This window comes from Onthophagus taurus, chromosome 11 (assembly GCF_036711975.1).
Source record: "Onthophagus taurus isolate NC chromosome 11, IU_Otau_3.0, whole genome shotgun sequence".
NCBI lineage: Eukaryota > Metazoa > Arthropoda > Insecta > Coleoptera > Scarabaeidae > Onthophagus > Onthophagus taurus.
In genome coordinates, this window is record NC_091976.1 from 30734108 (window position 1) to 30761897 (window position 27790).

At 32.2% G+C, this 27790-nt stretch overlaps 1 protein-coding gene across 2 annotated transcripts in view; it reads left to right on the forward strand.

Annotated features, from left to right (window-relative positions):
- Nucleotides 1–1433: 1433 nt before the first annotated feature.
- LOC111416731 (uncharacterized) overlaps nucleotides 1434–27790 on the forward strand; it is a 129154-nt gene continuing 102797 nt past the window's right edge. Inside the window, exons 1-2 of one of the 2 annotated variants that reach the window (XM_071199726.1) lie at nucleotides 1434–1510; nucleotides 7521–7718. The gene's annotated coding sequence lies outside the window, so the exon portion shown is untranslated. Of the gene's footprint in view, nucleotides 1511–7520; nucleotides 7719–27790 lie in introns of those variants that run through there. The other variant, XM_071199727.1, reaches the window with a different exon arrangement.

The following is a 27790-nucleotide window of genomic DNA, read 5'->3' on the forward strand; positions in this document are numbered from 1 at the left end:
AAAAGTGCACATCTTTTTGTATAAGTGACGAATATTTCATCGAGATATCTTAAGAATTCGATTTTTTACGATTTTTTAAAAATCTGAACAAAATTGTTAACTTCATAAAATCAAATAAAATCAGATTTACTTCAATAACTGTTATCTCAAAAACGATCAGAGATTTTAAAACGCGGTTTTGTTTATCAAAAAGTACACACATTCCTCTATATGTGACGAATATCTCATCAAAATATCTTAAGAATTCGATTTTTTACGATTTTTTAAGTATTTGTGGAATAAATTGTTATTTTCATGAAATTGCAAAAAACCAGATTGAGTTTAATGACTATTATCTCAAAAATGAATTGAGATCTTCAAGTACTATTTTATTCATCAAAAAGTACACATCTTCCTGTATATATGACGAATATTTCATTGAGATATCTTAAGAATTCGATTTTTTACGATTTTTCAAATATCGGTAGAAAAAATTATCTTCACGAAATTGCAAAAAATCAGATTGAGTTCAATGACTATTATCTCAAAAACGAATTGAGATTTTCAAGTACTGTTTTGTTCATTAAAAAGTACACATCTTCCTGTATATGTGACGAATATTTCATCAAGATATCTTAAGAATTCGATTTTTCCTGATTTAAAAAAAATCCTTTCAAAGAGGATTCCGCTAATTTTCCAAGAAAATTTGTTAAGTAAAAAGTGTTTCTCTAATTTATAACAATTAGTTTCTAATTTTTAATATGTAATAACTGGTTAGTGAGGAGATAATTGTTGTTTAATGACCAAAACGTTTCGTACCATATTGTTTTCGTACAGCACGTTATCTTTAGTACATTTTAAGAGAGAAATAGAGGTACGTGTTCGGAATTGTAAGTGTAAACGCAGGTGTGGTTGGGCTCTGAATTTTATTGTTTGCTCGTAACGACTTTGGAATCGCGTACAAGAATCTTGATGATATTAAACTCTGCTTGGCTTAAGTCATCCGCGTCCGCGTTGTTGAAGAGTTGAGTAACGAAGGTGATTTTACGAAAGGAAATGAAAATACCATAAAAATCATCGAACCATACCCGATTATTACTTGTATTATTTCTATGAATTAGTTCATAAAAACCGTGAAGTAACGCGGGTAATTTATATGTGAAAAAGAAACTGTTTCTTATTTTTGTTATGAAACTTTCGCTTCGGCGATTACATTTTTTTTTATAACGAAATAACTTTCGCATAACATGTAGGGTAACATGTGCAGTGTACGTTATATGGAGTATGATAGAGTCTCGTGTTTGTGTATCACGTTGTCTTATAGCCTATTGAAACCTCGTGCCGGGTACTGTCATATTGACTACAAAACAGTGTCGTGCTAAATTGATTGATTGTAAGGATTAACACGGCTTTTCGCTATCGGCTAATTAGTAGCATTAGAAATGCATACGCATAGTTCTGAGTATATATTATTATCTTGAGACAATAGGGCGTGTTCGCACCTTGATTCATCGTGAGATAACTTTACAAAGTAATAATTACACAAATTAAAAATGCAAGAGTTTGATGCATTATATGGCTATTAATACCACGTCGTAAAAGTGTTTGAAATTTTACGATCATGTCAATGGCTTCGTGTTAATTTGCCGTAAAACAATTTAGCGATGAATAAGTTTGTGATAATATAAATCAAGGACTAAAATGAATTTAAAAAATAGTCGTAAAAGAAAATGATAAAAATTTAATAAATTCTTGCTTCGTTTTATGGCCTTATTTGAAAATTGTGAGGTGTGGCATTAAGCGAGCCGTGTCCTTAACCTATGATTATTTCACAAACTAGAACTAATGATGTAGTGCGACTTAGAGACAATAGATATTAAATGGAATAGTGTAAAGTGTTGGTCTCGCTTGGGCTGATTGTGTTGTAGGAATCGATTGCTATTTCATTTAAATGTAAAATATTAAAACCGCCCTGACGAAATTTACGGGAGCAATAAAACCTCGAACACACTGTAATAAATTGATTTAAATTTCGTGTCATTACGCGTGGGCGTTTCAATTTACTCTGGTTGAAAATTGGTGCTGACGTTTAATTCAAATACGAGAACAATCGTTAAAATTATCTTATAAAATTAAATTTACTACAAATTTATTTTTATATTTTCATAACCAAATAAAACGTTTGCAATATTTCGACATATTTCTGCTATTTCGCGTATCTGTTAAATATAAATAAAAAAATTTGAAAATATTTAATTTAATAAAACTACTGCTGCTGGAAATGTAGGTGTTGTTGCCAGAAAATTAAATAATGCTGGCAGAAGATAAGATACTGCCAATGGAAGACTAGACACTGCTTGGAGAAGACTGAAAATGCTAAGAGAAGACAAGGTTCTGCAAGTGGAAGACTAGCAGAAGATTGGATCTGTTTGATAGATGCTAGATGATCCTAGTAGAAGATAAGACACTCCTAATGAAAGACTAGACATTGCTGCTAATGGAATAGTGAATATTGCTCAGAGGATTAGATACAGCAAATAGTAGTCTGGATCTGCTTGCAGAAAATTAAATATTGCTTATATAAGGCTGGAATCTACTAATAGAAGACTGATCTTTTTGCATAAGACTAAATTGTGCTAATGAATAACTAGATGATTCTGGGAGAAGATAAAATGATGCTAATGGAAGGATACTGCTAATAGTAGGCTTAAAAATCAAAATCAATGATGCAAATCTTTACATCAAAAATTAACGTCAGTACAACTTTTTGAAATTTGTCAAAATTGTCATTGAAATTTGTAATTTTCTTCATTATGGTTAGGTTGAGTTTAAAACTAACGCATTTTGAAACTACTGCTGGTGGAAGTGTAGGTGTTATTGACAGAAAACAAAATAATGCTTTCAGAAGAAAGATACTGGTAATGAAAGACTAGACATTGCTTGGAGAAGACTGAACACTACTTAGATAAGACTGAAAAAGCTAATAGAAGACAAGATTCTGCAAGTGGAAGACTTCTAATAGAAGACTGGATCTGTTTGCATAAGATAAATACTCATAATGAAAGGTTAGATACTGCTAGATGATCCTAGTAGACGATAAGACACTGCTAATGGAAGACTAGATATTGGTGCTATTGGAATACTAAATATTGCTTTCATAAGATCAGATACAGCAAATAATAGCCTGGATTTGCTTGCAGAAAATTAAATAGTGCTTATATAAGACTGAAATCTGCTAATAGAAGACTGATCTTCTTGCATAAGACTTAATAGTGCTAATGAATAACTAGATGATGCTGGGAGAAGATAAAATACTGCTAATGGAAGACTAAATATTGCTTGAGTAATACCTGAGACTGCTAATAGTAGGTTAGATCTGTTTGCAGAAAATTAAATACTGCTTGTATAAGACTGTAAACTGCTAATAGAAGATTGTATCTTCTTGCATAAGACAAAATACTGCCAATATAACTCAAAATCAAGTACTGTGTTACATATCATTTTAAAAAGAATAATTTAAGCTTTAATTTAATGTCAAAATCATCTCTCCGGCATCAAAGATAAAATCAGCACGCTATTTTAAAGACTGCAATGTTTTGGTGGATTTAAAAATGGTGTACTTTGTTAAATACTTTAGTTCTGCAAAATGGTTCAAAATCAAGCGACGAGTTATACATCATTTTAAAGAGGAGATTTCAAGCTTTAATTTGTTGCTAAAATTATCTTTGCAACATCAAAATTAACGTCAGTACGATTTTTTGAAATTTATAATTTTCTTCATTATGGTTAGGTTGAGGTTAAAACTAACGCATTTTGAAACTACTGCTGGTGGAAGTGTAGGTGTTATTGACAGAAAATAAAATAACGCTGTCAGAAGATAAGATACTGGTAATGGAAGACTAGACACTTCTTGGAGAAGACTGAACACTACTTAGATAAGTCTGAAAAAGCTAATAGAAGACAAGATTCTGCAAGTGAAAGACTTCTAATAGAAGACTGGATCTGTTTGCATAAGATAAATACTCATAATGAAAGGCTAGATACTGCTAGATGATCCTAGTAGAAGATAAGACACTCCTAATGGAAGACTAGACATTGGTGCTAATGGAATACTAAATATTGCTTTCATAAGATCAGATACAGCAAATAATAGGCTAGATAAATTAAATATTGCTTATATAAGACTGGAATCTGCTAATAGAAGACTGATCTTCTTGCATAAGACTAAATATTGCTTGCGTAATACCTGATACTGCTAATAATAGGCTGGATCTGTTTGCAGAAAATTAAATAATGCTTGTATAAACTGTAAACTGCTAATAGAAGATTGTATCTTCTTGCATAAAACAAAATACTGCCAATATAACTCAAAATCAAGTATTATTATCATTTTAAAAAGAATAATTTAAGATTTTTTGAAATTTATCATTTTTTTCATTATGGTTAGGTTGAGTTTAAAACTGACGCATTTTGCTAGAAAGGTTCTACCTCAAGAATAATTCAAAATCAAGTATAGTATTATACATCATTTTAAAAAGGAAAACTTAAGCTTTAATTTGGTGTCAAAGTCATTTCTCCGTCATCAAAGCTAAAGTCAACATGTTATCTTAAAGATTGCAATTTTTTGTTAAATTTAAAAATGGTGTACTTTGCTAAATAGTTTAGTTCTGCAAAATGGTTCAAAATCAAGCGACGAGTTATCCATCATTTTAAAGAGGAGATTTCAAGTTTTAATTTGTTGCAAAAATTATCTTTGCATCATCAAAATTAACGTCAGTACGATTTTTTGAAATTTATAATTTTTTTCATTATGGTTAGGTTGAGTTTAAAAGTGACGCATTTTGCTGAAAAGTTCAATTTTGAACTAAAATCATCTCTCCGTCATCAAAAATAAAGACTTCTTGCAAAAGACTAAATACTGCTGGCAGGGGACTAAATAGTGCTAATGAATAACTAGATGATGCTGGGAAAAGATAAGATATTGTTAATAGAAGACTAAATATTGCTTGCGTAATACCTGATACTGCTACTAGTAGGTTGGATGTGTTTGCAGAAAATTAAATACTGCTTGTGTAATACTGCTTGTAATAATAAGTTATTGCTAGCAAAGGACTCTATACAGCTAATGGATGATTTGATGTTGTAAGTATAATTTTGGATTTGATTGCAGAAGACAACTTATTGCCAGCGAAAAATACTGATTATAAAAGACCAGGTGTTGCTAATGGTACTCTGGATGTTATTGCAGAAGACTACTTGCTGCTTCCAAACTTCTTGAGTTAATGACAAATGACTAAATAATGCGAACAGAATCCTGGATCTACTTACAGAAAACAAGTTACTTTGATAATACAAAGTACTGTATGCAGAAAACTAAATACTGCTATTATATATAATAATTTATTATGTCCAGAAGATTATAATATTAAAAAAAATAACATTATCCATAACTAATTCAAATCCTACTCCTTCTCAGCCTCCCTGTCTCCCTACGTCTCCTTGCTGCCATCACCTCCTCCATCCATCTCCTTTCCTCTGCCCTCAAGCCACTACACTCCACCACCAGATGGTGGAGAGCCCCTTACTTGCCTCAATCTGTCTATAGTACTCTCCCAATATGTTACAATGTCCTTTACTTTCTACCCTCTCTTCAAAACGCACCGCCCTCCTACCTTCATTTCTTCCCTGATTATATATCCTATAATCTCCCTAGCCAACCCCAACACCTACCCCCAGCACCTGGTTTGCACATCTTCTAAAAGCCCTTGCTCCTTCCAACCCCATATCTCCAACCTATACATCATTACGCTTTTTATCAAGCTCTCAAACATTAATTTCCTTTTTCCCATGTCTTTCCCAAAAATCCTCTCATCCCATCCCCAAATCTGTTCCATAACCTTATTCGACCTTGCTGCCAACATTCTAATATGTCCTCCCCCCTTATTGTACTCTTTAAATCTGTACACCAAGTATGTGTGCTTCCTCATTTCCTCGATCATCCTCCTCTCTCATCTCCAGACGTCAGTTTTCTTTCAATCACCTTTATAGAACTTCATAAATACTGCTATTAAAAGACTTCTTATTGCTTGCAGAAAACTAGAATCTACTGGTAAAAACCAAGTACTATTAAAGAAAGACTACAACGTAAGAATTACAAAATTCATCCACATTCAGTTTCTTCACGAAAATAGTTGAACAAATTTATCTTTTTGCACAGAAGTAAAACTATATCGTTAATAAAACTTTAGGCAAATCATTAATTCAACCTTTATTGTTGTTAAACACAAAACTTATGTTAGCGAAACGCCATAAGTAGTTAAGTCCACAAAATTCGTTGGTAATTGAAATCGCTACAGCTTTACAGCAAAACATATCTAGAAGACTAGATACTGTTGGCAGAAAACTAAAATCTGTTGGCAGAAAAGTAGAATATACTGACAGAAAAGTAGAATCTGCTGGCAGAAAAGTGTATACTGGAGATCTAAGCCTTTGTAAGGATTCAAAAGCATCAAGAAAATTTCAAAAAGTTTTCTTTCCATTTCAAATTCGTTTAAATCGTGCAATTTTTGTTTAAGGAAAATAAAACTGTTCTAGTTTTCCTAATAATTTACTTATTTATTTTTACTTTACAACACGATCTTTATTACAAACTTACGTTTCGTAAATGAAAACAAAGTGTCGTTGAGCACCACAAAAATCCTTGGGAAACCGCGGCGAAATCGGATTTTTTTAATTTCACTAATAACCAAACCACTTTCCTTTTCGCAAGCGAAAAACTTTATTACCACGCGCACTTGACATCTTAACAAACGTTTTTTTTTTACTGTAAAAACTAAAATCAACCGGTAAAATGCTGATTAGAATCGAAAAAAATAAAATTATATGAAGCAAACTTATGCAAATTTCCTTTTTCTTCTTGTGAATGCGGTTGGTGTGAAATTAACAATCAAGTTCGAGGAGAAACATTCACTTTGCCTAAAGGATATTAATTTTTTTTATAATCCGATAAGTAAATATACTGAAAGAATTTGATGTTTTTCGTTGATTTTAATTAGGTTATGGTTGGTTAGTCACTCGAATCTGTTCACAAATCATTTTTTTTCTAATAAATGTGTGTTAATGATTCACCGATTGAGATAATTATAAGATTTAGTACTTTCGTAACGATCTTATGATTGAACATCGTTTAAGCAATAAATAATTTGATAGATTATTGATACATGCTGTTAGTTTTAAGTTATTTTATAATACATAAAAAATCAAATTCTTGGGTAATAACCACTGGTGAAACAAAATATTTTCATAATCAAACGATTCACTGATTTCCGAATAATTATTTTTAATTATTTTTTCACGCACTGTTTTACATTCTCACACTTCCCTTTTCCTTGAAACAAACACCAACAAAAATTGTTTTTAAATTCCTTGAAAAGAGAAATGAGTTTTACTCGATGATAGCTGAATCGGAACTGATCGAAATTGTTCATTTCCAAGTAGAAAACCGTTCAGGATCTTGAAGATTATTTTTTTTTCTTTTCAAGACGAAGTCCATTCGTATAACGTCATTAAACCACGACGTCCCGGTGTCATAGTGACCTAGAGAGAAACTAGCTGAGTAGACATCGGCAGAGCAGTCTTGAGTCCTGTGAGAGTAGGCATTCAGTTGTGCGGTGGACGCCAGCAAGATCGCTTGCTCAAGAAGTGCATAGGAAGGCAATAACCACCACTCTTCATTTCCGGTGAGTAATCAATTTAAAAAAATATTTTTCCCCCCTTCCTGCGGGATTTTTGGGATCGTCTCATCGTGACTTGTCGTAGAAAGTCAACACTTGTCGGTGTCGTCTACGGATGTTATCGTCTTCTACGAGGAGTGAATAACGATGATCGTGCAGGCGATGAACCTTTCCTCACGTGTTGGCATTTCTAAAACACTTTCAGTCTCATTTAAATCATTTTAATTAATTAATTAGTTTTAAATGCGTTTAATTTAATTAATTATTTTTATTTTTTGTTACTGAAAAGCTTATTTTTTTCGTGATTATAAAAAACTTTACCATTTTTTTTGGTGGGTTTAAAAATGAAGGTGTTTTTAAATAATTTATTTCTAAACAACAGTTCAATGTTAAAGTTCAAGCTTTAATTTAGCATTAAAATCATCGCTCCTTCATTAAGAATATAGTTGGTATGTTTTATAAATATTGCAATTTTTTGGTGGATTTAAAAATGCTGTAATTTGTTAATTAATTTAGTTCTGAAGAATGATTCGAAATTGAGTTATACATCGTTTTAAAGAGGAGCTTTAATTTGTTGAAATTTATAATTTTCTTCATTATGGTTAGGTTGAGTTTAAAATTGACGCATTTTGCTAAAAAGCTTCTATCTCCAAAACAATTCATAACCAAGTACTGCGTTATACATCACTTTAAAAAGGAAAATTTAAGCTTTAATTTAGAATCAAAATCATCTCTCCGTCATCAAAGCTAAAGTCACCATGTTATCTTAAAAATTGCAATTTTTTGTTGAATTTAAAAATGGTGCATTTTGCTAAATACTTTAGTTCTGCAAAATGGTTCAAAATCAAGCGATGAGTTATACATCATTTTAAAGAGGAGATTTCAAGCTTTAATTTGTTACTAAAATTATCTTTACATCATCAAAATTAAAATCAGTACGACTTTTTGAAATTTATAATTTTCTTCATTATGGTTAGGTTGAGTTTAAAATTGACGCATTTTGCTAAAAAGCTTCTATCTCCAAAACAACTCATAACCAAGTACTGCGTTATATATCATTTTAAAAAGGAAAATTTAAGCTTTAATTTAGTGTCAAAATCATCTCTTCGTCATCAAAAATATAGTCAACATGCTATCTTAAAAATTGCAATTATTTAGATTATCTTAATGATTTAAAAAGTTATTTCTGTAAAATTGTTTAAAATCAAACGACGAGTTATAGATCATTTTAAAGAGGAGATTTCAAGCTTTAATTTGTTACTAAAGTTATCTTTACATCATCAAAATTAACGTCAATACGATTTTTTGAAATTTATAATTTTCTTCGTTATGGTTAGGTTGAATTTAAAATTGACGCATTTTGCTAAAAAGCTTCTATCTCCAAAACAATTCATAACCAAGTACTGCGTTATATATCATTTTAAAAAGGAAAATTTAAGCTTTAATTTAGTGTCAAAATCATCTCTGCGTCATCAAAAATATAGTCAACATGCTATCTTAAAGAGTGCAATTATTTAGATTATCTTAATGATTTAAAAAGTTATTTCTGTAAAATTGTTTAAAACCAAACGACGAGTTATAGATCATTTTAAAGAGGAGATTTCAAGCTTTAATTTGTTGCTAAAATTATCTTTACATCATCAAAATTAAGATCAGTACGATTTTTTGAAATTTATAATTTTCTTCATTATGGTTAGGTTGAGTTTAAAATTGACGCATTTTGCCAAAAAGCTTCTATCTCCAAAACAATTCATAACCAAGTACTGCGTTATATATCATTTTAAAAAGGAAAATTTAAGCTTTAATTTAGTGTCAAAATCATCTCTCCATCATCAAAAATATAGTCAACATGCTATCTTAAAAATTGCAATTATTTAGATTATCTTAATGATTTAAAAAGTTATTTCTGTAAAATTGTTTAAAATCAAACGACGAGTTATACATCATTTTAAAGAGGAGATTGCAAGCTTTAATTTGTTGCTAAAATTATCTTTACATCATCAAAATTAACGTCAATACGATTTTTTGAAATTTATAATTTTCTTCGTTATGGTTAGGTTGAGTTTAAAAATGACGCATTTTGCTAAAAAGCTTTTACCTCCAAAACAATTCATAACCAAGTACTGCGTTATATATCATTTAAAAAAGGAAAATTTAAGCTTTAATTTAGTGTCAAAATCATCTCTCCATCATCAAAAATATAGTCAACATGCTATCTTAAAGATTGCAATTATTTAGATTATCTTAAAGATTTAATAAGTTATTTCTGCAAAATTGTTCAAAATCAAACTACGAGTTATACATCATTTTAAAGAGGAGATTTCAAGCTTTAATTTGTTGCTAAAATTATCTTTACATCATCAAAATTAAAATCAGTACGACTTTTTGAAATTAGGTTGAGTTTAAAACTGACGCATTTAGCTAAAAAGCTTCTACCTCCAAAACAATTCATAACCAAATACTGCGTTATATATCATTTTAAAAAGGAAAATTTAAGCTTTAATTTGTTGCTAAAATTATCTTTGTATCATCAAAATTAACGCCAATACGATTTTTTGAAATTTATCATCTTCTTTTGATGGATAGGTTGAGTTTATTAATAGCATAGCATGTAGTTGATAATTATTAAAGAATATTTGGCGATGTTGATTGACAAAGTTGAGGTGTGATATATTATGGAGAAGTTCAAATTGAAGAAAAAACATTAAATGTGATACTCTATACAGGGTGATTTTCTACATATACGTATAAACCTGGGGATTTATTCCTCAGGACAAATAATGACTAATTGGTGAAAAACACATTGTTATGTCGAGAAAGAGATTTTGAATGTCGTCGAAGAGCAGCCTAGCCTAAGAACTAGGATACTTGCAGAGCAACATGGGGTATCACAATCCATAATTTGGCGAATATTGAGGCACAATCAACTCCATATCACATGCAACGTGTACCAGTAGATCTCATTCCATTCTTGGAATGAATTGGCCCTTTCATTCAGCATAATCGATTAACTGGTGCTCATTATTTACAATTTTTGCACGATAATTTACCCAACCTCAATCCTTTGAATTTTTATTGTTGAAGTCACTTAAAAATCATAGTGTACGCCACCAAAGTGTATAATGAGATATAACACCATGGTTTAAGTCACGCTTGTGGAAGATGATGTTATTTTAAAGTGTTTTATGTATTCTTCATTGAAAATAAATTTCACGGATATCTAGAAAACTAAAAAACGTTTGCTACAATTTTTTTCACCTATTAGTCATTATTTGTCATTAGGAATAAATCCCCAAGTTTATGGGTATAGGTTGAGAATCACACTGTATTTATGTGTCAAGATTAATAAAGAATGAGTATAAAATGCGATCGAAGTCCTTGACTCTTGTACGACTACATTTCTTTTTAGTGATATGTCGAGCACATATGAGTTAAAATGAAAGAGTTGCATAAATATATAAAAGAAAACGTATACGTTGAAGGTCAATAATCATTGCAATATATTGTGTCGCACCCGCCCGGGTGAGATAATTTAGAACGAACTTTCAAAATATGTGTGTTTTTATAACGTTTAATACAACATTAAATATCTAATGTTTCGCAACTCGTGAAAGATTAAAAAAACAAATCAAAACGATTTTTGTATTGATCATTCTTTGCGAAATCGAATACCACAAGAAAAAGTAATACCTATAATAAAAATAATCTTCGATTTACGAACTTATATAAAATCGAGAATAAAAAAAAACAATTCTCGCCTTATAAAGAGAGGCGGAAAAGAAATTTCGAACGTGATGAATTAGTTTCGAACCAATTGTGCTGTCCGTTTCCGTCTCGTAGATTATCTTTTTCGAATCGATGTGATGTCAAATTACAATTAAGACGTAATACTATTTATATATCTTACATTGCGAAGCTGTCGGAAGAAAAGTATTAATTGCCACGGAACGAATCGAACTGAAAGAAAAGAAGAGGTCTTGTATATCTTGTACTCGTTCTGGAAACTGTTGGATTCTGGTCACGAACACTTTCTAGACGCGTGTCCCATCTGTTGTCAGCTTATCGTCTTATTACTGTGTCATAACTTCTTTATACGAAACTGGACGGGTCACGCTACGAACCCACGTTGACGTAGTCTTATTGTACGTGGAGGGGGTAGTTGGATAAACTCCGAAAACATCCTTTCCTGATGGACCATATGAAAATATACGACACACAAAGAGATAGACTAATACCGAGTCCTCTCTGCAAAATGGAAACTTATAAAAAGAGGTTTTATTTCGGTGGTGTTTGAAGATACGGAAGCGGGTGGATTCTTTTTTTTTTAATTTTGCGGACTGGCCCAGATTTAAAGCAACAGAAAGAAGTCGTCGTTAGGAAACGTGCCCGCCCAGAAAGAGAATGTAAATTAGCTGCTGGAAATAAAGCATGCACTTTTTTCGATAAGAGAATTAAAAATTTAAAGTTGCCATTTATATATAGGACGCTTGATAAGCTTGGGCTGGGTCTCCGTAATTAGCATTTGATTAATAGTTACAGAGCAGTGGCGTTTTAATTTTGCACAGTCCTCGACGGCCGGCTGCCGTCGACGCGATTTATCGTGCGACGTGCTAAAAGAAATTTACTGTATCTTTCCCCACATCAATTTTTGTGTACACATCAATCACCTCCTTATTTTTTAATATACTCAACCGGAAACGATGTATAGTATGGTAAACACGCTCGAAACCCAAGAGAAACAGCATAAATTAATAATAAATTAAAACGATTTTAACTTGTAGGCTTAATATTTAAATAATACCTTTACGGTTCGAGTAAATTTAAAATTGTAATTACGACATTATCGCTTAGGAAAGTTTGAATTAATTTTTCCGCCTAACTATAAAAATACGCGGAAATAAGAATAATCCGATACGAAGAAGAATCATAAAATAAATAAAACGAAGATCTAAACTTGTCAACAACAATACTCTTAAAATCAAACTCAACACGTCTGACATTGAATCTTAATAAACCTTTATTCGAAAATAAGTAACTGAAGAGAAATCCTTGAAACCACTTTTAAATACGAACTCATCACACTTTATGACTAATTTCTTGCTATTTTTAAAATAATAAACAATTTCCGTAAATAATCATCAAAAATTTCAATTACATCATCGATAATTTAATATAGTAACGCAATTAATAAACTTAGGTATGGTTTTTCACGGATTATTTATTTCAGTTAATTATAATTATTTGAGATTTCGTAAAAATAAGTGATGTAAGAAAATGTTAATTTTCACGACTTTCGATTAATTAAAAAAAAAAAAATAATAAGAAAGAAAGAAAAATTAATAAAATTGTACTATAGTATTTGTTACTATATCGCAATTAGTTATTGAGATATGATTTCTAAAAGATATTTCATTAACCTAATTGCTATGATTATCAAGATGCACACTTATTAAAAAAAAGCATAACGCTGATATTTAGAAATTTGAAAGTTTGGTTACTATTGAGCTTAATATTAATAAAATTTCCTTTTAAGTGCTTTTTATTTCATCACGATATCTCAATTAGTTAGTGAGATATGACTTCTTAAAGTTGATCTTAATTAGTTAAAAATCACAACTCGGGAGTTTAAAGATTTGAAAATATGTGTTTATACGGATCATGGTAGGTTGCATCCAAGGTCACTTATGGCCGAGATGCTACAATTAAGCCCTGAGAAATTAAAGGAAATGGAGCAAGCAACCTCGGCTTTATTCTCTCAACCGGTATAGTGCATTACATCCGTGTTACACAAAGCACTATTTCATATTTCGACTGCGAAACATGTTTATTTAATCGTGGTAGATTGTCGCTGAGATTATTTACGGCTGAGGTGCTACATGCAAGTCTTAAGAGATAACATGTCATCGAGTTAGTGCCTCGGCTGCAAGCAACCTCGGCTTTATTTTCTTTACCAGCGTAATTCATGCATAACAACCGTGTCATACAAAACACATTCGTGGCAGATTGCCGCCAAGGTCACTTGCAGCCGAGGTGCTACATGCAAGTTTTGAGAGATAACAGGTCATGGAGCTAGAGCCTCGGTCGCAAGCAACCTCGGCTTTATTTTCTTTACCAGCGTAGTTCATGCATAACAACCTTGTCATACAAATCACTATTTACTAATTACTAATTTCGACTGCGAAACATGTTTATTTAATCGTGGTAGATTGTCGCTGAGATGATTTACGACCGAGGTGCTACATGCAAGTCTTAAAAGATAACAGGTCATTGAGCTAGAGCCTCGGCCGCAAGCGACCTCGGCTTTATTCTCTTTACCAGCGTATTTCATGCATAACTATCTTGTCATACAAACAACTCTTTCATATTTCGACTGCAAAACACGTTTATTTAATCGTGGTAGATTGTCGCTGAGATTATTTACGGTCGAGGTGCTACATGTAAGTCTTGAGAAATAACAGGTTGTGGAGCTAGAGCCTCGGCCGCAAGCGACCTCGGCTTTATTCTCTTTACCGGCGTAGTTCATGCATAACAACCTTGTCATATAAATAACTATTTCATATTTCGATTGCGAAACATGTTTATCCAATCATGGCAGATTGCCGCCAATGTCACTTGCAGCCGAGGTGCTACATATAAGTCTTGAGAGATAACAGATCATTGAACTAGGGCCTCGGCCGCAAGCGACCTCGGCTTTATTCTCTTTACCAGCGTAGATCATGCATAACAATCGTATTATACAAAGCATATTCGTGGCAGATTGCCGCCAAGGTCATTTGCAGCCGAGGTGATACATACAAGTCTTGAGATATAACAGATTATGGAACTAGAGCCTCGGCCGCAAGCGACCTCGGCTTTATTTTCTTTACCAGCGTAATTGATGCATAACAATCGTGTCATATAAAGCATATTCGTGACAGATTGCCGCCAAGGTCACTTGCAGCCGAGGTGCTACAACTACTAAGTCTTAAGAGATAACGTGTCATGGAACGAGCGCCTCGGCCGCAAGCGACCTCGGCTTTATTCTCTCAACTAGCGTAGTTTATACATCACATCCTTGTCATAAAAAGCACATTCGTGGCAAATTGCCGCCAAGGTCATTTGAAGCCGAGGTGCTATAAACAAGCCCCTTATAAATAAAAGGAAATGCTATTATCATATTACATATGTATGAAATTTGCTTTAAATGGATATTATTTTATTATTATATCTCAATTTGTTATTTTGCAAACATTATCAATTTATTCCTCTTACCTATATAAAATTGCGAGAAAGTTTAGCGCAGATAATTTAGTTTAGTTTCATTTTTAAGATGTGTACCTAATTCGTTCTTGTACCACTTTTTAAATCTATATGAACAGCACTAAAATGGAAATCTTTTATTACAACTGGTGGTCATCTTTTAAATTTTATGTTAACGAAAGTGTTACGTAAATAATATTACATAAACGTTAAAAATGTTTGTGTTCAAATAGGTTATTTCGGAGTGAGTGGGCAAACTCATAACAATGACAGTTCACAGGTTAATTGCTTCGATATATTCATTAAAATTTCATTACCCGTAGTCGTGATATAGTCGGTGTAGTTTCTGAAACGTTTTTGAAGCTGCGGTGGGTGCCATCGTTCGTTCGTGTCAATACAAGAGCTCTCCCCCTCCGACCTCCCAAGTCTCGTAGATGCACTTTGCGTCTCTCGTTCGATATTAAGTTTGCAGACGGCCCCGAGACTTCAAAAGATGATGTTTTTAATATCCGCGACGTTGTGCCATTATCTTTGGCAGCTGTGAGCACATCGTCGTTGTTGTCTTCGTCCTTTCCTTCCTCTCACTGACGTTTAATGAGTTACCTTTACCGTTTGATGTCACCTTAATTTATGAAAAATAAACGAAAGGAGAACTTTGCAAGGCTACAAAGGTCTTTATTCGAACGTTGGTAATTTATAGTTGTACGTGCACCCTTAAAGTTTAAATTTAAACTTTAAAGAAAAACTGAAAGTGTTAACTTTAATCGTTACGTGTTACGTAAGTTGGGTGTCTCTTTGTTAATTAAGCTTGGGGTGTTACTTTGAAGTAGTAGTACCAACTAATTAGAGATATCTGTTTCTAGAAAGATGACGACACTTTGAATTTTTCATTTAACGACGTGAATAGCTTCGCTAATGATCAACGTTGCTAAAAAGGTGTAATGGTTTATCTTTGCTTTTGCTCGTTTTCTAGATGTCAATCTTACGACGGTTTTTAGATGCAATCGTTTGCAATTGATTTCTCTTTTACGTGAGCGCTTTTATGTAGGTTCAACTTCATTGAATATAATCTAAACGAATCTACAAGAGGTGCATTAAACTTGAATTGATGTAGTAGGTAGATAATAAATTGTATCTTGTTGAAATTTTAGGTGCTTTAAAAATGGTAATTTTAATTAATTTTGATTGTATTTGTAAGTAGTAATTGGGGCAGCTACCCATTTTCTCTCATTTCTAGCCCGATTCTCGGGACGTTTTGTTCAAAGTTGGGTATGAGGAGAAACTTTGCGGGGTCCCGGTAATAATATCTCCCGTATTCCGGGAACTTTTGGGGTATATAAAGCGGGATTTGGTTTGGAATTTCACTCGGGCAACTTCGTTCGTCAATTGTTGGGTAGATTTGGAGAGTATCTTTATTCTATTGTGCTCATTGTCGTCGTAGTCGGATTTTCAAGGGATGAATTAAACGGGGAATCGGAACGTCTTCTTCATATTTCCATTTGAAATAGTTAATACCGTTTTTGTATTCAAGTCAGATTCTATCATAAAAAAAGGCACAAAGAAGTGAGTCAATCTAGATTTTATTGTTTATCCTTGAAAGGAACTAAACAATAACTTTTTAAATGTAATCGTGGGTTCGGCAGATCACACCTTATTTCAAAAGAAATGACACATCCATAATGGTCTTGTAAAAATAAAAAAAGGACAAGGTTGGAACCGTTACATTCCATCGAATGGTTCTTTTAAAGATATTTTGGGATGGGTTAAATTAATGATAAAAGTTTAATCCGGTTTGCGAAGAGAAATGTAAACAATTTTGTGCGATGAAGAGTCCTTGAACCTGACCTCAAACACCTCTCAAAGTCCTGCGAGAGAGCCAACAGCCTCTGGTTAACTTTCTCCGTTGCAGTATCGCAAACTGGTTCCAATACTCCGTGACCTACAGAGGTTTCTATACGAGTTGATCATTTCGAAAACATATCGGATTAGATCTTCAAATTATATTTAATGATTACGCGATCATCACCTTGACTTTGACTTCTAAATTAACAAAAAAAAGTGCCGAAGGATATTTTCGTTTCTCATAAAACACCAACTTGGATACCAAGTTGCAATCCGCAATTTTACGTAGTTTCTTGGGTGTTTCCGCAGATTTATGGCCTTGTTGTTGGTCGCGTCCGACAGAACCGGAATGCGAAACGCTCTTTTATTGTTACTGCTCGATTACACAGTTCGTTTAACCCGCCTGCGGAATATCAAAGGGCAAATAACCGTCGGCGACTGCCTCGGAATTTGACTAACACAGTAGGAAATCACCAGTCACTCTGGACATGCTAAATTGGAAATTGTGCAAATATTTTTCTTTTACCAAAACATTTCTACATCTACAACAACCCTGTTTGTTTTTCTTTGAAATGTGTACGTTTAGGTTTCGTATTGAATTCCCAAATATCACTACGAAAATATTTATTATTAAACAAAAAATTACAATTTACTTTTTGTTGTGATTGATTTACAAGAACTATGTTATCGAGTCAGTTTGAAATTCATCTTTAAACAATCACATTGTTATTTAAATCACAATTGTAAATGTTTTCTCCAAGTCTTCAGACTTACCGACTTTTGTCAGTGCAATTGTGGATTATCTCTTGCAGTTGCTTCATTGCTTTCATTGCAAGTTTGGACCCTGGAAAAACTAAGTCCAAATTTTGCTGTATAGTGTCAGATCTTTGTAATTCCAGACTTATTTATGATAAGTGGAGTGCCAGTACAACTATAAACTTTTTCTTGCTATTTAATATTCTGGCAGTATAATTACAGACTTTTTCTTGCAGTTTACAAATTGACCAATACAATTTCTGACATCTTTTTTCAGTGCGGACTTCTGTCAGATTAAGTCAAAACAGTTTTTTTGCTGTATAGTGTCAGATCATTGTAATGCCAGAATTATTTTTGAAGTGTAGCGATCAAAATGTTTCAAGAAATTTTCTTGCAGCATAACGTCTGTTCAGCGACGTTTCCTTCAAGTTTTCAGACTTGCCGATGCAATTACAGACTTCCTTTTGATATTTAGTGTTGTGTCAGTTCAATTACAGATTATCTCTTACAGTTTGTAGTTTGGCCAACTTCATTTCTGGTACTTTCTTGAAGTTTGCATACTTACAAAACTAAGTACAAACGATTTTTTGCAGTACGGTGGCAACTCATTATAATTCCAGATTTATTCATGAAATGTGGAGTCTAATCAGAATATTTATTTATTATTCTTTCTGTTACAGTAATTTTAAACGGTTTTTTGCTGTATGATGTCAGTTTATTGTAATTCCATACTTATTTTTGATCTATGAAGTAAGACCAAAATATTTTCAGACATTTTCTACCAATATAATATCTATTCAGCGAGATAACAAAAATTTTCTTCAATTTTTCAGACTTTCCGGTGCAATTACAGACTTCCTTTTGATATTTAGTATTGTGTCAGTTCAATTACAGATTATCTCTTACAGTTTGTAGTTTGGCCAACTTCATTTCTGGTACTTTCTTGAAGTTTGCATACTTACAAAACTAAGTACAAACGATTTTTTGCAGTACGGTGGCAACTCATTATAATTCCAGACTTATTCAAGAAATGTGGAGTCCAATCAGAGTATTTATAGTAAGTTTAAACGGTTTTTTGCTGTATGATGTCAATTCATTGTAATTCCATACTTATTTTTGATATATGGAGTAAGACCATAATATTTCCAGACATTTTCTACCAGTATAATATCTATTCAGCAAGATAACAAAAATTTTCTTCAAGTTTTCAGACTTTCCGGTGCAATTACAGACTTCCTCTTGCTATTTAGTGTTGTGTCAGTTCAATTACAGATTATCTCTTATAGTTTGTAGTTTGGTCAACTTCATTTCTGGTACTTTCTTGAAGTTTGCATACTTACAAAACTAAGTACAAACGATTATTTGCAGTACGGTGGCAACTCATTATAATTCCAGACTTATTCATGAAATGTGGAGTCCAATCAGAGTGTTTATTTATTATTGTTTCTGTTACAGTAGGTTTAAACGGTTTTTTGCTGTATGATGTCAGTTCATTGTAATTAACCAGAATATTTTCAGACATTTTCTACAAATACAATATCTATTCAGCGAGATAACAAAAATTTTCTTCAAGTTTTCAGACATACCGGTGCAATTACAGACTTCCTCTTGCTATTTAGTGTTGTGTCAGTGCAATTACAGATTATTTCTTACAGTTTCCAATTTGGCCAGCACAATTTCTGACACTTTCTTGAAGTTTGGACCCTGGAAAAACTAAGTCCAAAGGTTTTTTGCTGTATGACGTCAGGTCATTGTAATTCCATACTTAATTTTGATACACGGAGTATGACCAGAATATTTCCACCAGGTATCAAATGTTTTCTTCAAGTTTTCAGACATACCGATGCAATTACAGATTTCCTCTTGCTTACACTTTTGTTTACACTTTGGCTAGACAGATTAAGGCGGTTCTTTGCTGCATGGTGACAATTCATTATAAGTCCAGACTTATTTACGATATGTGGAGTCCCACCAGAAGTATTTCCAGATTTTTTCTTGCAGCATGACTTCTATTTATTGAAATTTCGAAGTTTTCTTCAAGTTTCCAGACTTTTCAGTGTAATTGTAGACTTTTTCTTGCAGTTTACAAATTGACCAATACAATTTCTTACATATTTTTCCAGTATGGACTTCTGTTACAGTAAGTTTAAACGGTTTTGTTGCTGTATGATGTCAGGTCATTGTAAGTTCAGAATTATTTTTGAAATAAAGCGTCTGACCAGAATATTTCCAGACATTTTTTGTAGCATGCGAAGTATCAGACGTTTTCTTCAAGTTTTCAAACTTGCCGGTGTAATTACAGACTTTCTCTTGCTATTTAGTGTTGTGTCAGTGCAATTACAGATTATCTCTTACAGTTTGCAATTTGGCTAGCTCCATTCCAGGCAGTTTCTTGTAGTTTGTACCATGGAAAAAATAAGTCCAAACGATTTTTTGTTGTATGGAGTCAGGTCATTGTAATTCCATACTTATTTTTGATATATGGAGTATGATCAGAATATTTCCAGATATTTTCTACCAACATAATATCCATTCAGCGAGACAACAAACGTTTTCTTCAAGTTTTCAGACATACCAGTGCAATTACAGACTTCCTCTTGCTATTTAGTGTTGTGTCATTGGAATTACAGATTATCTCTTGCAGTTTACACTTTAGCCAACTTCATTTCTAGAACTTTCTGGAAGCTGGGACTCTGGAAAGACTAAGTCCATACGATTTTTTGTTGCATGGTGACAATTGATTATAGTTCCAGTCTATAATAATTGAGATTTCGACGTTTTCTTCAACTTTCGAAACTTTCGAGTGCAATTGTAGACTTTTTCTTGCAGATTGCAAATTGACCAACACAATTTCTGACATCTTTTTCCAGTATGGACTTCTGTTAGAGCAAGTTTAAACGGCTTTTTGCTGTATGAAGTCAAATCATTACAATTCCAGAATTATTTTTGAAATATAGCGTCTGATTAGAACATATCCAGAAATTTTCTTGCAGAATAACGTCTGCTCAGCGAAATATCAGACGTTTTCTTCAAGTTTTTAGAAGTTTGGATACTTGCAAAACTAAATCCAAACGATTTTTTGCATTACTCATTATAATTCCAGACTTATTCATGAAATGTGGAATCCGATCAGAGTATTTCATCACAATACACAAGAGTTGTATTAGCATCCGGGGTTGTGTTAAGTTTGTCATTAAGAATTAAGTAAAAACAAATTTAAAACCATGTTCCATCATTCCAAAACAGACAAGATTAATGTCAATTTTTTATTTAACATTGTGGAGGCGCATGTTTAAAATTCCTGGTTGCGATTTGAATAACACAAGAAAAAAAAATAAGTTACAAGGTAACTTCCCATTATCCTTATTGCAGACAATACGTTCCGTAAGGAGCGGCCGCGTAAATAATAGAATGTCAACGATTTAGATGGTAAGTTACGATTTTCTCGTAGCGAAAACAAGGTTATCGCAACGTTTTTCGTATATCCTTGTTGCATATTTAACTTTATGTAAGATAAATTATTTTCGGCGTAATAAAACGTTTAAAATATAGGCGAAAGTAATTTGATTTGACTAATACGACAAACACGATTAGGTTTAAACCGAGAAGTAAGTTAAGAAGTAAATCAAGAACAGGTGTGAAGTGTCATACCCAATTAACCAATATGTAGGTTATAAGATAAATAAAACCGTTTAACTTATAACTTTCAATATTTTCTTATTCGGGTATTTAAAAGATCCTATTTGCAATTCAATGTTCTCAAACATTTGGGCTGTGTTATGCATCACTTGAAATATAAGACTTCTCAGAATAGACAACCTCAAACTATTGAAAATCTCGTAACACTCGTAACGTTTTACGATTATACAAGGTGTTTCTGTAAGTCGTGAAATAAATTTAATCACTAAAATTAGAGACAAAATGATGACGATTCGAGTAAAAATTTTTGAAAAAAATAATAATAGAGTTTGATTTTGTACTTTTAAACTGGTTTTTATTTTATATAGAATTTAAGTCTAACCAGTTTCGACCCTTGGCCATCTTCAGAGAATCTACAAATAGATTAACATCTCTCATCTTATCCATTTTACAAACAAGTTTCTTAATATTTCTACATATCAAAGTCGAAATAAAATTATTAGTAACTAATTTATAAAATTAAAGTTTAAAAAGTTGTAAAATGAAATTAAGGACGAAATGTTACTAGTTTACAGGTTAAAATTTAAGCACACTCTTTTTTAACAAAAGAAATATTAGGAAACTTGGAAAAAATTCAAGAATCATCATGTGGCTTAATCAATGTGATATGACCCAAAAAACACATTAAAAATAAAAAGAAAGTGCGGAAAAGTGACTAACACTAAATTAACTTCAGTTATAAAACTTCTATTATATGATAACTACCTTCAGGTTTAAAATGTCAACCTCAATTTTGACATATTTGTAATCTTCATTAAAAATCCTTTAAAATGAGTACAAACACGACATATTTATCTTCAATATTAATGAAGTTATGGTCAACTTCCGGTTTGAAACGTCAATGTCATTTTGACATATTCTTAATTTTTATAAAATGACTTAATATTTGTCACAAAAACAAAAATATAACAAAAAAAAAAATAAAAAATTAAGGTTGGACTCATTTTAAAGGATTTTTAATGAAGATGACAAATATGTCAAAATTGACGTTGACGTTTCAAACCGGAAGTGATTGTATTTCCATTAATATTAAAGTTAAATATGTTGAGTTTGGACTCATTTTAAAGGATTTTTTATGAAGTTGATAAATATGTCAAAATTAAAAGTTGAAAGTTCGACCTTTTTGGTTTTTTGAGATAAATGCGTCAAGTTTGGGCTCACTTTAAAGGTCATTTTATGAAGATTACGATTATAATAATAAAATTAAAGTTGACATTGACAACTGAAAGTTTTGCTTACGACTAAACCCGAATGTTTCTAGTTCTCGTTCTAGATTTAGTGAAATAAAAATATGTAACATAGTAATATTTTATGCTAACTAGCGTTACCTACCACACTAGAACTAACACAAGACCGAGAACTAGAAACATTCGGATTTAGTCCCACGTCTGTCAAGAGGGCTAAACCCGAATGATTCTAGTTCTAGGTCTTGTGTTAGTTCTAGTGATAGTGCTAGTGTAAAACTAGAATTAACACTAGACCTAGAACTAGAAACGTTCGGGATTAGCCGCACGTCTTTCAAGACGGCTAAACCCGAATGATTCTAGTTCTAGGTCTTGTGTTAGTTCTAGTGATAGTGCTATTGTAAAACTAGAACTAACACTAGACCGAGAACTAGAAATATTCGGGTTTAGCCGTCTTGAAAGCCGTGCGGCTAAATCCGAATGTTTCTAGTTCTCGGTCTAGTGTTAGTTCTAGTGGCAGTGGTAGGTAGCACTAGTTAGCATAATATATTACTATGTTGTACACTGTGTTAATTAATTATCGCACTAGACGTCATCATTGCAATGAATGAAAATTGTTTTGTTTTTATTTTTGTGTACTTTTGTATACCAAATTCAAGAAATTCAACATACAGTGTGTCCCAGGATAGATATTACAATAGGTATAATGACCTAAAAATGTTTGAATTTTATTTTAAGGAATGGGAATTAAGCTCTGCTCTAGTGTGGAGAGAATTTTAAGTATATTTTCATATTTTGGAAATCAACTCTGCCTTGACTGTGAAGCGAAAACTATTTTTAGTTCAAGTGAAGTAAGCTTTTTGTTCAGAATGAGAAATTATGACAGTATGCAAAATTTCAGAAAGATCTACCTTGATTAAACCACCATATTTTAGATTAGATCAAAGTGAACAAAAACAATAATGAAAAATGCCATAAAGAAGTGTATTATCCCTCAGTTTTAGTTCACATTTCAATTACTCTTCCATTATGTTAACATAGAACAGAAAATTTACGTCGTGCAGTGTTATGGGCTTGGGCAAAGTGCACGAAGAGCAGTGGTGCAGCAGTTTAATGAGAGATTTCCTGATACCAATCTTACACGTTATGCGAATAGTTAAGAAATTTCTTAGTTCGGGAAGCGTTGTTAACGTTAAGAGAGAGAAAAAGAAATATAACAACAATACAAAAAATTAGCTTTAGAGAATGTAGGCATTGTATAGAAAAGTGTGCAACAAAAGGTGGATGTTATGTTGAATAAACGACAGTTATGTTTACGTTAGACTTTTTATAAATAAAATAAAATTATACAATACATATGTATGTTATTTAAACTAAAATGTGATGGTTCAACCAAAGTAGATAGGTCCGTATGAAATTTTGTATAGGACCATAATTTCTCATTTTGAACAACTTTTTTTAATAAAATTCTTCTGTATCATGAACAAAAAGATTACTTTACCTAAACTAAAAACAGTTTTTAATTCACTGTTAAGGCCGACTTTGTTTTCAAAATACAAAAATATTCTTAAAATTTTTTTTACACCAAGCAGGGCTTAATTCCTCATCCTTAAATTCAAATTCAAAAAATTATATGTCATTATACCTTTTGTAACATCTATACTGGGACACACTGTACATATAATCTGGTTCACACTTCTAAAATAATCAACCTAATTTATTCTCATTGCAAAACTAGAACTAACTATATAGCTTTAACATTTTCACCGCTAATTGAATTTAAAATTAAAAAGAATTTAAATAAGTTCAATCTGACCTCGGCCTTTGTCTCCAACAATAAAATGTACAATAGTTTAGTTAATAATAAATCAGAAAAGAGATGTGAGGATCAGAGTGGCGTGTATCAAATTAGTTGTCCAGAATGCGATAAAATATACATAGGCCAGACCGGTAGAAATCTATACACTCGTTTTAGGGAACACATTAGCTCTTCAGTGTTACAAACATATACAAAGTCACAATTTGTATATTTTTTATTTCACACACTGTATATTTTTATTGAACTAAAATTAAGTCAAATGATGTATAACGTGATCCATTTATTCTACTAATAAACGTTAATAATTGAGTCCAATTTGCACAGTCTCTCATAATTCATAAGTGATACACGGTAATTACCAGTAGAAACCTATCGATCCAAGCTTCCAAACTGCAATTGTGTTGGCAAACACGGGTGTCAAACACCTAATTAAAGACGTGAACTTAATATCCGAAATCAAGCTTTCCCATCTGCAATCGACAAACTCAATCACTAAACCGGGGTACAGGACTCTGGAGACCATGAAGTTTCAACACGCTCGGTTGAATGCACGTAACAAAGCGAAATTATGAAATTCCGGTATCCTTCTTCTTGGAGTTTTTTTTTTTGGGAAGGATAAGAGGAGAGATGATTTCGACGTAATCAGGCACATCCATTTCGCGAAAGGAGGCCACGGTTTTGGTCCGGAGGAACCAGGCCCCCGGCGGGCGTCGAGTAACGAGCGAACCGATTCAGCGGGAAACGTGCTTTTGCAAATGCCAAAGTGGATTTTGCTTTGAATTTAGGGGAATTTCTTCGGGTCCTTAATCACTCAAAGGCGGGCTGAGCTGATCGATTTTGCCGCCGCCTGTTCGATACACAACAATAAATCTCCCTCCGGCAGACGAACGATAAAAAATACGCCCCTGCCATTTAACATGACGACTTCAACATTCTTTTTTCAAGTTTTATTAAATTCGAATTGTGTGAAAATTGATTTAGATTAAGTGATTAATACAATAATTTTTTCATTGGTAGCTTGAATGTTCTGTTTAATCTGCGCGAATTTTTATGCAAAGTTTCCAATTAAAATGCCGCGTTTTTTAACACAGTTGAACCAGTAAGCCGCTTTACAGTTCGAAAACTCATTAAAAACCCTGTATTAGTTTGCTCAGCGAACTATGAATAATCTACATGTTAAAAAGGCCGCCACTGGAGGCAAAGCAAAAAAATATAAAAACGCGTGGCGGAATTTTGTCGCTAACCTTTCGCTTAAAACGCCAAATTTTAAATAAATATCCGGATCTCCCGTAATTCCCCCAATAAAATTATCCGGGTAATTATCGTTACATTGAACTAAATAACGCAAATTGCCTTGAACCATTAGAAAACCGAGTACTTGTTACTTGTTACTTGTTACCGTTAGATAATCCTTTTACAAAACAACAAACTCGTCAAGTGTGTGAATAACCTTTTGTTAGTTGTCGTTTTAACTTCTTAAAAGGAACGATCTCTATTTTAATTAGTGAAAGTAAAGATTTCCAACTCAACTAGAACTAAGAATCAAGGTAAAACTAAACTAGGTCATCATACTTTGTTTACATTATAATTAATTTATGATTAATTTATGTATGAATTCGTCTAAATTTATTTCCGGTTTTAAAATGAAATTTTCCTCTCACGAGATGAAGAGATCGTTTGAATTTACGACGAATTACGAATGCAGGAATCCTAACGGAGGATGTACAAAAACAACTTTCCCTGTCAATCGCGTTCTTTGCAGCACTTTCACCTCTCACACACTAAAGCCCAAGTACTCGATTATGCTTATTTCACGACGATTATGCTTATTTTTTTTGCGTTCTCGGGTCGATAATCGTCGTTGAATCGATTTCTCGGCTTATTACATAGATTTGTGGCAGGAAATAGACGATGGAATTAGTTCTTGCGTGCTTGCGCAAATTTTACAAGTAATTTTACCGGTAATCTTGTCCGGTGAAGTCGAAGGAGTTAACCGTTATTACCCAGGCTTTTATGGACAATGGAATTCTAATCGAACAGGTGGAATATGTTTGGAACTAGGAAGGAATTGCAGGAATTAAATTAGGAATTTGTTGTTGGTTTAACTATTACCCTGCTTTAGTTTCAACGCGGAAATTATCAACTAAACTTCTGTATATTACGGATTATTTTAAACAAATTTAATTAATATTTAATGTATTAAAAAGCGTTTTTTATTCCCACAATCCCGGGATTTCCGGGGTTATGATACTTTTAGTACACCTTAATGCATTAAAATTAATTAATTTAAAAAAGTCATATCTCGGCTTATAAATCAAATATCACGATGAAACATAATTTAATTAGTATTTGATGTGTTAAAATTTTTTTAATACTACAAACTCAGCTGATAGCTGATGTTTAGAAAATTTTAATTTAAAACAAGTGTATCTCAGAATCTATTTGTGATATCCCGATGAAACACACATCAAATTAAAGCAAATTTAATATATATTTAATCAGTTAAATGAATGTTCTTTATTAACCAAAACCCTTCATTCATGTTGTATTTTAATCCATTATGGATCCATTATGTTGCAAAATCACAAAATTTGATGTTTTTAGCAACAAAATGGATTATAACTCAAAAAGTAGATACAACGGAGAAACAAAAAATGTTTCATATTAATCCAAGACACAAAATTGATCATCCACTTTAAACCATTATGGATTATTCCCAACCTAAATGATTTAGAATTTCAAAAACACCAAATTTGACGTTTTTAATAACAAAACCGATTATCACTCAAAAAGTAAAAATAATAGAGAAGTATGTTATCAACAAAAATTGTTTCATATTAACCCAAGCAACAAAATTCATTATTAATTTTAATGCATTATGGATTATTCCCAACCCAAATGGTTTAGAATGTCAAAAACATCAAATTTGACGTTTTTAGCAACAAAACTGATTTTAACTCAAAAAGTATAAACAATGGAGAAGTTCGTTATCAACAAAAATTGTTTCATATTAACCCAAGAAGCTAAATTCTTCATCCAATTTAATCCATTATGGATTACACCCAACCTGAATGATTTAGAATGTCAAAAACAACAAATTTGGCGTTTTTAGCAACAAAACTAATTATAACTTAAAAAATAGAAACAATGGGAAAGTTTCTTATTAACAAAAATTGTTGCATATTAACCCAAGAAACTAAATTCATCATCAAATTGCATCCATTATGGATAATTTCCAACCTAAATGATTCATAATTTCAAAAGCACCAAATTTGACGTTTTTAGCAACAAAACCGATTATAACTCAAAAAGTATAAACAATAGAGAAGTTTGTTATCAATAAAAATTGTTTTATATTAACCCAAGAAACTAAATTCATCATCAAATTGAATCCATTATGGATAATTTCCAACCTGAATGATTTAGAAATTCAAAAACACCAAATTTGACGTTTTTTAGCAACAAAACTAATTATAACTCAAAAAATAGAAACAATGGGGAAGTTTATTATTAACAAAAATTGTTTCATATTAACCCAA